Genomic DNA, 3,387 nt, shown 5'->3' with positions numbered 1-3,387 from the left:
CATATTCGACTTCGACATATATATTCACATGTTATAATTCATACATTGATTGGATTAGGATAGAGCTCAAGACCCTGGATTCCATCTGATAAAATCCAGGTTGCGTGGAGTTGTGAGTTATTCATGATTGTACACATGATTATACGGATGGTTGTGACCATACTGTGGGTCCATATATATGATCCTTTCTATTTGGATGTTTGTGCCCATGTCGTGGATTCATGTATTATTAGATGCCTATTCATGTATCATTAGGCATTTTTATATCATAGATGTCAGATATGTATATGTATATGCTTGATTTGCAGGTCTCCTGATGGTGTTTTTCCAGTCCTTGCCTTGACTTGTAAAGCATTTCACCCATCACTCCCTGTTATTCCTTTATACTTTAGGGGGCATCTATTACATAGTATTTTGTCACAGATCCTGTTCACTTCTTGTTCCATATCCCGAAGTGCCAAAATGTTGACAACTTTGAAGTGTACTCATCATGAAATACATATTAAAATATCCCTGAAGAATGGAAGAAACATTGCCCTTAGTCAATTCTAGAGTAGGTTGACTAAAACCCTAAATTTCAGGAACAACATGCTTTGCTGCATTGCTTGCCCATGTTGATGGCAGGTTGTAGTTCTTTGACCTAGTGCTTCTAGCGTGAGTTTTGATATGAAATCCCGCTTTGAACCTCTTCTAGCAGGTTTTCTCAAAATGGAGGAGAAGCTTTGTATGCTGGAAACTTCGAGAAACAACTAGCTGGATGTTTTTGGGTATAAATATGGTCGATCTCTCCCATTTGGAGCTCTTGATCCTATCTTTAAGAGATTTCCCCTTGATATATGGACTTTCCTCCCTCTTTTGTGGATCCCTAACTCCCTGTCCCTTCCTATAAATCAAATCCCCTCCATCCCCAAATGGTTGGTCATTGATTGCCTGCATTCCTATGCTGATACTGGTCCTAAATGCTACCCATCTAACTTGGAGAAGGAGTGCTTGAAGAGTCTTGGATTAGACTTGGACATCCACCCAAAGGAGGTCTCCAACATCAAGGAAATGGTTGTCTACTTCCCTTTTTGATTCATTAACATATACATCTAATGTTCACTTTCCATAAATGTCTAAATATTTATGCATTTAGCTTGATACTCCTTGATCTATCAAGTAGTTTATGTTTGATATACACTATGTATGCTCTTGTATCTTGTATTGTCCTTTGATCTCTCTTGCAGGTATTTGGACGTAAGGAACAAGCTAGGAGTAAGCCTGGAAGCTAAGGGATCAAAGTCATCATCAAAGGATTGAGCGATTAACATCAAAGTGAGGTAGGTTTCTCTCTCTCTGCATTTTTAAATATAAGTTAGGAAAGTCTACATTAGTTTGTTCAGTTTGTTTCTAGACCCACTCATTGGGCTAGAGATATCGCCTTTGTCCGCGAAGGGGATTTATCTTCACAACATATACAGACGTAAGGAATAAGTTAGGAGTGATCCTAGAAGCTAAGGGATCAAAGTCTTCATCAAAGGATTGAGCGATTAGCATCAGAGTGAGGTAGGCTTCTCTCTCACTTTGAATTTTTAAACATAAGCTAGGAAAGTCTACATTAGTTTGTTCAGTTTGTTGCTAGACCCACTCATTGGGCTAGAGAAATCGCCTTTGTCCGCAAAGGGGATTTCTCTTCACAACACACACATCTTTAGGAGACACATATGGAAATATCCATGATTCTTCTCGTTTGAATGTGCTTAGTCAATGATCCAAATATTCTACAAATATTCCACAAATATTCATGAGTTGAAATTGAAATTCGAATTTGTGGTTGAGTGGCCAAATAAGACTCTTCTAGAATCTTCAAATAGGCCTACAACATCATAAAACTCATCCTGCTTTTAGACATATATGAAAACATGCTAATTTCCTAATATTTAATCATAAATTCTCTTAAAATACTTAAAATAAATGACTTGGAAAATAATAATGATAAACCCATATGATCATGCAAATGGTATTAATGTAGGGTTATGGAGCTGCAGAATATGGTAAAGAGCTATGGAATATGGTAAAATGATAGAAACGAGGGTGAAAGAGGATGACATTTTGGAGGCCCAACAACACCTTCCTTCATATATTAAAAACATCTAGATTGTTCTAACAACGCTGCTCCACTCAAGCTTCAATAGGCTCCAAGGTACTCCAATTCCCCAGCAAGGATTATGAGCGTGCTCCTTCAACACAAAATTTAAATAAACACCCTGCAACATTTTCTTCTTAAATAATTTATCTCCTTCATTTGGAAATCCTATGGCCTCTACAATTGAATCTTCTGTTACTGGAAATTACATGTTCCTAGCCCTAGCTATAGTGCCATAAAAGGAGTTGATGAAATCATGGATCCAGTTCAAGTTATAACCACTAAATTTGTAGAAAATTGGCTCCCAACCTGTATCTCTGAACACTAGTAACACTTCATCATTGGCTTCGAACTACTCAACACCATCAGGTTCATAATGCTTAATATGAACTGATTTCCCCATTCTTCACATGATAACAAGGTATCTCTCTCACAACTGTGCTGCAAAATGGTGAAAAAACTAACTCTCTGCTGCAAAATAAGGTTTCTGGGCTTTGCTGGAAATGACTTTTCTCAGCATCGACTTAAATCTTAAACTTCCCTTTAAAATCCCTTTCAATCATTTAGAACTTTTTTTGATGTGATATTGGATTGCAATAGAACTTAATCCAAGATTTAAGGAATTTAACACTTCAAATTTGACAAACCAACAGTTATAATTTATAGTTTTTTATCATTCCTGTAGGCGATGCAAAATATTTTCATAGCGCCACCTATAGGCGCTGGAAAATATTTTCGTAACGTCACTTGAAATTGGTAATTACAATGCAACGACTCTTGAAACTTAGTTTATGGCTTAGGTATGATTTTAAAATACCTTTGATAAACCCAAAGCCCTATGACTCATTATGTATCAAAAATTTTAAGCATGCCTTATGACCCAAACTTCTCAAGTGAAATAAGACAGTCAACTCTTTTTCAAACCATTTTGACTTTTGAGGTATAAACAAAGTGTTAACAACTAGCTCCCATGGGGATGATATCTCCCCGTGAGGCAACAAATAACTCACTTGACCATGTGCCTGATCCATTGGACTAAAATATATGCTCTATTTCTAAACTATAACTATTGTTTTAGTTGAAAATAAAATTTTCTGAAATGTAACTCAAGCTGAAGGTTAGAATAAACTTCAAACTTAACTTCAAACTAAACTTTGACAATAACCTCTCTAAATATCAGGTCCTTCGCTTCAAACTTCAAATCCTTCCAAGTGCTTCCCAAACCTACAATTTCTCTTAAAGAAAAATGGATATGTACAAAT

The sequence above is a fragment of the Pinus tabuliformis genome, chromosome 6, assembly GCF_031772625.1.
Source record: "Pinus tabuliformis cultivar Carrire ecotype Pingquan chromosome 6, CPIR1, whole genome shotgun sequence".
Classification (NCBI taxonomy): Eukaryota; Viridiplantae; Streptophyta; class Pinopsida; order Pinales; family Pinaceae; genus Pinus; species Pinus tabuliformis.
Note: the sequence above shows the minus strand (reverse complement) of the source record.